General features: G+C 36.9%; 1 protein-coding gene across 2 annotated transcripts in view; it reads left to right on the top strand.

The window, feature by feature from the left end:
• Positions 1–534: 534 nt before the first annotated feature.
• LOC127440522 (aryl hydrocarbon receptor nuclear translocator-like protein 1) overlaps positions 535–11,533 on the top strand; it is a 38,041-nt gene continuing 27,042 nt past the window's right edge. The window contains exons 1-2 of one of the 2 annotated variants that reach the window (XM_051697159.1): positions 535–589; positions 10,403–10,446. The gene's annotated coding sequence lies outside the window, so the exon portion shown is untranslated. Of the gene's footprint in view, positions 590–5,125; positions 5,648–10,402; positions 10,447–11,533 lie in introns of those variants that run through there. The other variant, XM_051697169.1, reaches the window with a different exon arrangement.

Genomic DNA, 11,533 nt, shown 5'->3' with positions numbered 1-11,533 from the left:
GGTCACTATAAGATAGGTAGTATACTACGTATTTAAACCTGTAACCCGTCAAAACAAAATGTAATTGAACTGCGTGCTGCGTAAACACATTAATCCTCGGTTATTATCGCCACAATGACTGCAGCCACGTGAGAGCAGCGTGACGTAATAACCAAACTTTTCCATTGTACTGTAAGGCTGAACCTTTTTTATTAATAACAAGCTTTAAATCTGATACATTTAATAATCAGCCTGACACAAACAACGTTTTGCTTTGTTTCCGGAAAAGACCACTAGCACTTTATTGTTATACAGTATTGTTGTTGATGATGCTGCTGCAATTTTGTGGTCAGTCTCTATTGGCTACGATCTTTCGCTGAGTGTTCTCATTGGCTGTTAGAATCGTTGAGCCCGTTCTAATTGGATAGAGAAGGCAGCGCTTAGTCTACACTTGAATGTGATTGGCTCAAAAGGTAGGTTAGGTGGTCGCTTGCGAGATAAGTAGGTCATAGCGAATATATATATATATATATATATATATATATATAGTGATATAGCAAGCGCCGTCCATATTGGCCTGAACATACATGTGCTTTTCTGCCTTCTTCATGTAAGTAAGACCATTCTGATCTGAAAACTTGCTAAATTGTGGAGTTCTGTATTTAATTTGCACGTTCTTCTGTGTTGCTGGTTAATTAATTGAGTAGTCACCTAGAGCGAGATTGATTTAACTTTTTACAATTCTCGGCTGTATAGTTTTCGACATTTTATTTCTATCAGCTATTTTTTCTAAAAGAAAATTCTTCTGTAAACCTCAAGCTGGCATTTTACCCTGATTAATGACTGCGTGTCGGTTATATTTCTGAATAAATTGTATTTGTCCAGGTAAATCTCATGCGCAAACTTTGCATTTAAGCACGTTGAGGTTTGTTGCTTTAAATATTCACTTGGATAAATTGATCACGAGCCGTTATACAGTCTGAGACTATCACAGTATGCACGACACGTCCCGGTGCGGTGTGTCAGGATACTAAAAGCTCTAACCAGCCTTTTCCGAAGGTAAACACACAGGCTGTATCTCAACCTGGCGAGCTTCCTACCTAGTTATAATTTTGGGGAAAAAGGGCGCGTGCAGCGAGACAGCTCAAGCGCGTGCAGCATTTTGGGGCATTACAGAGCAAATATCAAAATTTGTGTGTGAAAGTTTTAATTCATCCAAATGATCATGACCAGTCTCATAGAGTTTAAAGGAATAGTTCACCCAATAATGAAAATTCCCTCATTTACTCACCCTCATGCCATCCTAGATGTGTGTCTTTCTTTCTCCTGCAGTACACAAACGAAGCTATTTAGTAGAATATCTCAGCTCTGTAGGTCCATACAATGCAAGTGAATGGTGACTAAACTTTGAAGCTCCAACAAGCATATAAAGGCAGCATAAAACAAAAGTAATCCACATAACTCCAGTAGTTTAATCCATGTCTTATGAAGCGATCTATTAGATATTTGGTGAGAACAGACTAAAATACACTTCCTAGTGCTTGAAGCATGCACAGGGTGCTATATGGCACTAGGAATTGTAATCGAGCTTAAAATCATGATTGCCATAGAGGCTGCTGATGTCAATATTTATAGTGAAAAGGGAGTTATGTTTTGGTGTTTTAGGTCTCCAGAACCGATTAGATCTCTTCAGAAGACATGGATTAAACCGCTAGAGTCGCATGGATTACTTTTATGCTGTCTTTATGTGATTTTTGGTGCTTCAAAGTTTTGGTCACCATTCGCTTGCATTGTATGGACCTACAGAGCAGAGATATTCTTCTAAAAATCTTTGTTTGTGTTCTGCAGAAGAAAGAAAGTCATGCACATCTGGGACGGCATGAGGGTGAGTAAATGATCATATCATCAAATCATAAGCAGCTGTTTCTTTATTTGATGCAAGATGTTTCTCCATACATTCATTCATTATCATTGGTTCTCTCAGCGATAAGACCATTCCTAAACAAAGATGGTTGAAGCTGGGGTTAGTGAGGTATCTTTAACATCTTTAATCCTTCATTCACCCTCTCATAGAGATCCGTCTCATATACAGACTTTGACAAGGACATTCATTGGTCTCCAGACATCAACACCAGGGTTTTCACCCCAGTAGACAGCTGATGTAAAAACTCTTTGAAATAAAAGTAGAAAAATGTACAAGTGGTAATGATTTGATTCCAACAAACAGCTGAGCTGCTGAGAGGATTATGTGCTGGTGTTTTATAGAAAGACACTCCTCTGCAAACACCAGTATGTGGTAAAGTCTAGTTTTTGTTTCAGTCCTTTTGTTTTCGTCCCAGTGTTTACAATAATCTTCACGTTTGACACGGGGTAAACACCTTAGTTCCAGTACAGATGATGGATCTTTATTGTGTTATATCAATTTTTATTGATGTAGATGGTGTCACCAGGAACTAACTGTTAAAACAGAAAGGAAATGTTTTCGAAAATGTTTTATTGCTAATATATGGACCCATTTCAGGGCAGACGTATAGGAAGTAAAAATGAAATTGATGGATAATGGACTATCTGGACAAAGGAAATACATTGCAAACTTTCCTTACAAGAAGTACTGTGCACTCAAAAAGATGAGTGTTTGCTACTTGTTGAATTTAGTTACTTAAATGAGCTTGTGTAACACAATTATTATTATTATTTATTTATTTATTTTTGTCAAATTGCATTGTGTAAAATGGAAGTATTTTAATCAATTTGCATTGGGATAACTAAAATGTTTTAATTGGCCATATACAGATGTACATGTGATGTCAGGTTCCCAGCATGCACCGCAACATAAGTATAAACTTTGAATTAATATCTTTATATTTTCTCTTTATTGCAGTATTTGCACTGGTGGTGTTGTGTTTGTTTGCCCTTTGGGGGTTTAATTTGTTACGTGAGTGCATCTATTTCCAATGATAGTTGAGTGTCACCGTCATTGTGGATTGTGTGTTGGATATTAAGGACCCCGCATGGCTGGTTGGGTATCTTGATTTTAAACTCATTGGCAAGATGTTGTCCTCTGCACTGAAAGAATTAAAGTTGTGGTGATGTAAATAAAGCAGAAAAGATGAAGAACTTTCTACAATAAATAAGTTAAAGTGTGAAAATATTAAGTAGATTATACAGTAAATTATAATTTTTTTAAATTCAAACATGTAAAATGAGTGCTTTAGATTTGAAATAGCCTAAATATTACAGGCCTCAACACTAAGCATTTTATCTACTGGCCCGGTCTGGCCAGTGCTTCAGATTTTTACTTGCCCTGCCAAAACTGGCCCCAATTCAAAAATGAAAAATAGCTGTTTTTACCATCATGGCTTTAAAATAATGTGTCCGAAGCTATATATAATATATATATATATATATAATTTTTATTTATTTATTTATTTTTTTTTTTTAAGATAATTTTCCCACCAAAATTGTTTCACATTTATAATTTGCTAGATATGATTTATGCCTTTACAGTATGTAACCCCATATAATTGCTTTACAGATATACATTCATGAATACATCATATTAACCTCAGCCGACCTGCCATTTACACATGTTTTTAAGTGAAGAGTTCTGTGAAGCAAAGGATGGGTTTTCGGTCACCTGTTTAGTCATGCTGTCAACTTTTGGGCCATGTGTAGTGTTTTTACAAGCAGGATCAAAGATTTAGTCGCTGAGTTAAAGATATGATTATTGACCGAATGTAATAAACATATGAATCCCTGAGAGAGGAGACCTTGCTACTAAATCAGTTGTGATGTGTAATACACAGTAGGTGGATATCAGGCCTAATCTGTGAATTAAGAGTGTGGATATAAACATAAAATTAGACAACCTAAACAAGACCAAAACTGACTGATACTCAAAGCACAGAAAGAAAATACCTGTAGGCTACAGAAATGAGAAATGTAACAGGTGTGTTATGAGGATGACTGTTTTAAATGGTCGTCTTCAGCCTGCAGCTGAACAGCTCTGAAAATGATAATGGACATAGTGATTTTGCTTCTTTTCATATCAAACGCCATTATCATGTCGAATTAATGATTACGTTTTGAAACATTACTTCATTAAATGTATTCTTACAATTTGGATACTGAGCAGCGCATGATTTCCAGCCACATGTATAACCCTGGTTCAACAACGTTTATTAGGTTTCATTCAGCGCATCATCTCTAAAGACTAAATAATGAAAGAAAATGCACAGTGAGAGATGAGAGAGATCCACGGAGAGAGATGGACAGTCCAACAGAAATAAACTTGATTTCTTGTGTTCCAATGTGTGGATTACTAATTTTCACCACGTTAAATTGAAAAAATGTGTGAAGTTCACGCGCTGTGAATAATGTGTGGGGATACTTAAAATGTTGTGCAAGACAATCCCTCTGCGAAATTCATGAAGTGGGTTTTTTCCCCTGCTATTTTCTACACGTTGATAATTGCCGCTGCCAAGACACTTGGAACAGAGAAAGGACAGTTCTAAGAGAGCGCGCTCGGTGTCTGCACGCTCTTGAGCGCTCACGCGACTGTCCTCGCCACGCCCGATATATTATGCGATTCTGAGTGCTCGGGTAGAAGACTTTGTTCGCTCAGTGTATTTTTTTGTGCTCTCTCGCTCATTGTCTGCCAACACTAATGTTATAAATGCAGCACTGGCACGATCGGGCAGGTGGCAGTTCTTGCAACTGGCCCGAACCTCTCTCACACTGGCCCCGGGCCATCGAGCAGTCCTTATTGTCGAGCCCTGGTATTATTTATGATTCATTGTTATTTTTACAATGCATAATCATGTATCAATCCTAAAGAAGAAAATTTATTTGCTAATTTGAGTAAAGTTCTAAAATGTAAATTTTACTTAACTTTTCAAAGTTGTTGTTACCAGCTTGAATAATTAATGAGCTTGCATGGTTTCAGTGTTTGCAACACCATTTGTTTGTGTTTTTTTGTTTGTTGATTTTGTAGTTACGTTTGGTCATTTCTTGTTTTGTGAAGTCTGAAGTTCATTTTCTACTCAAAATGACCTTTTCATGATCAAAACAAATGATCTGTTAATTGTTACTGCCATCTTGTTTTGTGCATCAAGTGTTGAGGTCTGCGTGCGCAGCTCCCTATGTGATACCATTGCAAGTAATGCAAGGTGATGTTTTCTAATAGAGTTCATAGCACACTTTCATATGTCATGTGGTACATTGGTTAATATGTTTATAATGTGTAAGGTGGGTTTTTTCGACTACATTGGTTCAAGCTGTAGGAATGCCGAGGTGACTGAAGAAACGTTAAAAGCAAGATGGAATAAAACTGTGCATTTCTTGTCTATAGGGCTGGAACGATTCATCGACGTAATCGATTACAGAAATACGCCGATTCGCATAACATGCGTCGGCACGTCGCAATGGAGTAATTAAAATGGCAGCGCCTGGCTTAAGTATTCCCCCGAAGAACAAGCTGCAGCTAAAAAAAAACTCGCCTACGGTCATCTAAAGCTTGGGAGTATTTTAGCCAGAGACCAAACAGTGTGGTGCTGTGTAAGCTATGCAAATTGGAAATGACTTATCACAGCAGTACAACCGCCATGAACGAACACTTGAAGGGAAAGCATCCCGAAGCACTTTGTCAAGATGGCAGCAAGGCAGCACTGTAAGTCCTGTTTACTTTTTGTCCCCACCCAAGCATGACATATTAGTATTACAACACGTGTTTCTGTTAGTAGTAGTCACTTAAAATTTATTTTCTAAATGTTTCCTCATCGCCCTCATGTTAAAAGTAATTCCTGCACCGCTGCTTACGTAGGGTGACCATACGTCCTCTCTTTCCTGGACATGTCCTTTTTTTCGGACCTTAAAAAAGCATCCGGCAGGGATTTCTACATTTGCAAAAATGTCCGGGATTCGGCTTTTACTTGCATTGTGATGTGCATCTGGTCTAATACTTCATTATGTGTGCGGGCATATTTGCATTGCTTTAACCCCTCTTTGTAAGTCCCGCCTTCTCACACACCAATTGGTCGATTATAAGAGACTTGCAGCAACTAATGGCCAAATTCCTGCCTGTCAATCTCTCCGGGAACGCGTGAAGCACTGTTGTGTGCGGCATCAAACAGTTGCTTGACGGTAGCAGCAAATGACAGCTGAGTGGAAACAATGCCCAAACGAAAGTGCAAATTTACAGAAGATTTGCACAAAAAATTCCCATGCTTTCGTCCAGGTCGAGATCCGTGGGAAGCAGAATGAATGACATGTAAAGCTGGCACTTATGTGTCAGTTGCTAATAAAGGTGCAAGTGATTTAGAAGCACACATTAGCTCTGCGAAGCTTAAAGGGTCAGCAAAAGGTGAAAGTTCATCAGGTAAATTAACGGACTACTTTTTGCAACCAGGTAAAATTGTTATCACATTGCTTAATTTTCAATGGCCATTCAAAATAATAGTAATAGTTAATGAAGGTACACTCATGGCATCAAATATTTTATTTTAGTACATGGACATTCAGAAGAAAGTTATAAATAATTTCCATATATTCCTGTTATGCTAATAGAGTGTCTCTTTCACTGTATTAAAGTTTGCATTCATAGTTGCTGTTTTGAACTTTATTATCATCAACCCCCATTTGTTTCATTTATTTTGTTGTTGGATTGCTAAATGTAGATTGCACTTTCCTTTTACTTGAATTGAACAAGCTCTTACTTTTATTTTGGAGAGATTTTATGCTGGACTGTAAAATGGAGATTACCAGTTAAGACAGGGCTATTTTTGTTGCAGAATAATGCCCTGCAGTGCACACTTTGTTTCTTGTACATTTGTTTGTGTTTAAGAGAAGATGATTTAATAAAATATTGAAATATTAATGACAAGTTTTTATATTTATTTTGGGTTAATTAATTGTTATATTAATCAAGTAATAATTATAAAAAATCTTCAGAATAATCTGCAAATTAGTCGTTAGATTAATCGACTAATCGGAAAAATAATCATTAGATTAATCGATAAAAAAATAATCATTAGGTGCAGCCCTACTTGTTTATTGCCACCTTCTGCTACTTACACCAATGACGGAAATAAGTGCAGTTAGAATAGCTAATAATGTGGGAGAGCATTGTTTAGAACCGTACTATGACCTTTTTGTATATATATATATTTTTTTTATCGTAAATTGGGGGGAGAAAAGTCATACCAAGAATTTCACTACATGTCGTACTGTGTATGGTTATGTATGTGACTAATAAAACTTTTGGTTTTACACAGTGCTAGAAACTAGACATAGGTTAAGTTGAAGATGTTTAATAACAGCAATGTCTTAAAAGGTCATATCAGATGGTTACAATTTAGATATAATAGTTTTAAATTGGATGTATGAAATATGTACACTGGCAGCCAAAAGTTTGGAATAATATACAGATTTTGCTCTTGTGGAAAGAAATTGGTACTTTTATTCACCAAAGTGGCATTCAACTGATCACAAAGTATAGTCAAGACATTAATAACGTGAAAAATTACTATTACAATTTGAAACTACTTCAAAGAGTTCTTATCAAAACATCCTCCACGTGCAGCAATGACAGCTTTGCAGATCCTTGACATTCTAGCTGTCAGTTTGTCCAGATACTCAGGAGACATTTCACCCCACACTTCCTGTAGCACTTGCCATAGATGTGGCTGTCTTGTCGAGCACTTCTCACGCACCTCAATGGGGTTAAGATCCATAACACTCTTTTCCAATGATCTGTTGTCCAATGTCTGTGTTTCTTTGCCCACTCTAACCTTTTCTTTTTGTTTTTCGGCTTCAAAAGTGTCTTTTTCTTTGCAATTCTTCCCATAAGGTCTGCACCCCTGAGTCTTCTCTTTACTGTTGTACATGAAACTGGTGTTGAGCGGGTAGAATTCAATGAAGCTGTCAGCTGAGGACATGTGAGGTGTCTATTTCTCAAACTAGAGACTCTGATGTACTTATCCTCTTGTTTAGTTGTACATCTGGCCTTCCACATCTCTTTCTGTCCTTGTCAGAGCCAGATGTCCTTTATCTTTGAAGACTGTAGTGTACACCTTTGTATGAAATCTTAATTTTTTTGGCAATTTCAAGCATTGTATAGCCTTCATTCCTCAAAACAATGATTGACTGATGAGTTTCTAGAGAAAACTGTTTAATTTTTGCCATTTTTGACCTAATATTGACCTTAAGACATGCCAGTCGATTGCATACTGTGGCAACTCAAAAACAAACACAAAGACAATGTTAAGATTCATTCAACGAACCAAATAGCTTTCAACTGTGTTTGATATAATGGCAAGTGATTTTCTTGTAACAAATGAGCAATTTAGCATGATTACTCAAGGATAAGGTGTTGGAGTGATGGCTGCTGGAAATGGGGCCTGTATAGATTTGATCAAAAATGACTTTTTCAAATAGTGATGGTGCTGTTTTTTACATCACTTATGTCCTGACTATACTTTGTGATCAGCTGAATGCCACTTTGGTGAATTAAAGTACCAATTTCCTTCCGAAACAGCAAAATCTGTACATTATTCCAAACTTTTGGCCGCCAGTGTATTTGAAACCAGTATGCATACTACCTGAGTGAGAGAGAATGGAGGACAGAAAGAAAGAGAAAGGATAGAGAGAGAGAGATGCCATTGAGAGAGAGAGTCTGGCCTTTGGGCCTGAAACTCAGTCACCCAAGAGCAGAGCCCAGAGAAAAGAGAAGAGCCCTGAGCATAAGTTAAATTCAACTTTTATCATTTCCTTGACCATGTGACCACAAACAGACCTGATACATTTAAACTGACCAATCAGCAGACCAACTTTAACCCCCACTTTATTCTAATTGTGACCATTTGCAGAGTCCCAATACACAAACATCTCAGCCAACAGGCTGATAGATCACTGTCAGCACCCTTTGTATATCTTGGAATGCAAGAGTCTGTTTTCACAACAGAATAAGAGTTGTTGTACAGGAATTCATTTCTTTGTTAATTTTCAATCCTACAAATGAAAGTTCAAAATGTGGAATGTTCTAGTAAAATGTTCATTTTTAAAGTTGACTAAACTTATCTAAATACATGTACATCTGATTTGTGTTGAAGTTACTAAAATTATTTGATTTACATTTACTCTCTCACTTCATTCAGTATATCATGAAATTAAGTCAAATTTACTTTTATACTATTAACCCTAAAACAGGCAATGTGCACAAGATAGATACTATTTAGTGTCTTATAGTGGGTATGAGAGAGTTTCTCACCCAATCTTGCTATCATTTATCATAGTTGGGTCTGTTTTGAGTATGGGGTCACATGACTTGGTTCAAATTTTCTGTGATCATTAAATCAGACTGACCTAAGACCAACATGGCCGCCCATGGTGCAGGACATGCTGACTCTGTGAGAATTAATTATATATTAATCTTACTTTTCTTCAGAAAACAAAACATTAAAACTTGAACATTGTCTTAAGATGCAGAAGAAGAATATTAAGTCATATGTTGTTCATACTGTTATTTAGCACATTTTGAAGTGTATGTCTCCCCTGAGATACTTTGCCAGATTAAGGGAAGAAAAAGGGTTAATCCACAACATTACACACACACACACACACACACACACACACACTTGTTTTTATATCATTGTGGGGACACTCCATAGACTTTCATGCATTTTATACAGATCTAACGATAATTTCTATCCCCTAAACCTAACCCTCACAGAAACCTTTTTATATTTTTACATTTTCAAAATACATAATTTAGTATGTTTAATAAGCCATTCCCCTTGTGGGGACCACTGGCTTGGCCCCACAAGGTAGGCGATCTCAGGTTTTATGATACTTGTGGGGACATTTAGTTTCTGTAAATTAAGTAAATAAAAAAATAAAAAATAGTTTTTGATGATTTTTTTTTAAATTATTGTTATTTAAATGGAAAATTGGAAAATGTTCCTTAATTTTACTAAGTTCATTGAATATTTATATTTTTTGAGTGTGGTAGGACCATGGTATACGGTGATGGTATCAGATTGTAACACCATGGTACTTTGATATAAACCATGATACAGAATGATTACTGTATTCATGGTATTGTGACACCTGTTGCAACGGAGGTCAGTCATGCTATGACTGCATCTGGTGCACGGGGCGGTCGTATGTTAGGGATTGCGGTGGGTCAGTTAAGCAGCTTGCCTCTCCGCTGCAGTCAGTCTGGCCAAACTCAGAGCCTCTGGCCACCCGTGATCCTCTGCTTCAGTTCACCATCTGCACAAGGCCCATCTGCTGTCCTTGCAGTCACAGACAATACTCATCACAACATTTGTTACTACTAATGATGACTCCTTACACACTCATCACAGCTCTTCAGGGAGATAATGTTGCTCAACTAACTTTTGTCTCTGTCTCTGTCCTCTCTCAGGTCCAGTGCCTTTTAGCACTGTGAGGAGATGGCTGCTATCTGAGGTATGTGTGCTGTTAGATACCTAGGTATTTGTAGTGTGGAATGAATGCCTCATGGGACTGGTTAAAAATAACGATTTTCCGATGCATCTTGAAATCGATTCTTAAATCCCAAGATTGAACTTTTAATGGGCCTCTCTACAATGCGAGTAAATCCCTCGCATGAGACCAAATTATGCATGGTGTGACCAAAAATAACTGAAATATACCCATATGAATTGATATCAAATCGAACTGAAATCCAAATCGAATTGAGAGCTTGTGAATCGGAATCAAATCTATCAATACCCAGCCCTAATACCTCTGGGTTATTACCAAATTTAAAGGCATAGTTGACCCAAAAATGAAAACGCTGCCATAATTTATTTCATGTTGTTCCAAACCATTATGACTAAGATTTTCAGTGAGTTAAAACTTAATAGGTTTCCCACATGTCCATGAAAATGTATGACTAATTTTACAGTCCTGGAAAACACCTGGAAAATGAAAGAAAATGTCAAATGTCCTAGAAAATAATTTTAATAAACAGGTCATGTTTCTCAGTGGCAGCAGCTATTTAATGTTATGTTCGAATGTTTGCAGTGAATGTTAACTGGTAAGCAGTGAGCTAGGCTTGGTAACTTTAATGTAGGAACTCGTTTGCTAATCTTGCTACAGTATAAAGCAATTGTTTCCAACAGTTTCTTAATATATGGACTCTGTAGGAAAATGTGATCCTGCTCTGTGCCTGCTTAAAATTCTGTGTAAAGACGCGATGCAGCATGAAAGCCAGTCTAAATTAAGCCTGCTCTAACCCACCTCAGAGCAGACTTGAACTTTGTTTTTATCATGATTGAACTTATATTTCATAATTTAGTCGAATATTTAAGGTATAATATCATATTTTCATCGATTTCATATTTCTATATTTAAAATATTAATCTCATGCTATGTATGCAATTGTAATATCTGAGTAAATGCATTTATGTATGCTCTGAGCAGCATTAAAGAGTTTGTATAAATGCATCTAAATGCCAGTTTAAATGCAGCTTCTGTGCCACCTTGGCAGTGTAAAGATGGCCTATATGTACTTAGTTTGTTTTCGGAATAG

Source organism: Myxocyprinus asiaticus, chromosome 1, assembly GCF_019703515.2.
Source record: "Myxocyprinus asiaticus isolate MX2 ecotype Aquarium Trade chromosome 1, UBuf_Myxa_2, whole genome shotgun sequence".
Classification (NCBI taxonomy): Eukaryota; Metazoa; Chordata; class Actinopteri; order Cypriniformes; family Catostomidae; genus Myxocyprinus; species Myxocyprinus asiaticus.
Note: the sequence above shows the minus strand (reverse complement) of the source record. Positions and strands in the feature narration are given on the sequence as shown.